The 451-nt window shown below is 54.5% G+C and overlaps 1 protein-coding gene across 1 annotated transcript in view; it reads right to left on the minus strand.

The window, feature by feature from the left end:
• Nucleotides 1-451, minus strand: part of NPLOC4 (nuclear protein localization 4 homolog (S. cerevisiae)) — a gene marked incomplete at both ends in the record, with an annotated part of 14,360 nt that overhangs the window by 9,946 nt on the left and 3,963 nt on the right. The gene's annotated exons all lie outside the window — the stretch shown is intronic.

Below are 451 nucleotides of genomic sequence, written 5' to 3' on the forward strand. Positions count from 1 at the left end.
CATTGGTGTTGATGTACGGTGGCAGGAACCCACTGCTGGGTCGGCACTTGTACAGAGGTACAAGCTGCTTTGATCACCCAGCTAAGCCTCCCGCAGCCCAGAGTTCTGGCAAAGCTGGGGTTTGTTGCATTTCTGGGAGCAAAATGGACTCCCTGGCTTCACAGGAAGGCAGGTGATGGAAGGGAAGCCAGAAACTAAACAGGCAGAGACCCAAAGTCCCACTTCCACACCTCTGCTGTTGGACATTTAGACCCACTTCTCCGGTTGTCCCTCCACTTCCACATTTTTGCTTTATGAGGAGTGGCTGGACCTGAAGACACAGAAGTGCTTCTGCTTGGAACTGAGAATCACAGGCTGGTGTGGGTTGGGAGGGACCTTCAAAGCTCCTCCAGCCCAACCCCTGCAGGGAGCAGGGACATCTGAACCCAGAGCAGGGTGCTAAGAGCCCCAA

Source organism: Buceros rhinoceros, unplaced genomic scaffold, assembly GCF_000710305.1.
Source record: "Buceros rhinoceros silvestris isolate BGI_N320 unplaced genomic scaffold, ASM71030v1 scaffold18772, whole genome shotgun sequence".
NCBI lineage: Eukaryota > Metazoa > Chordata > Aves > Bucerotiformes > Bucerotidae > Buceros > Buceros rhinoceros.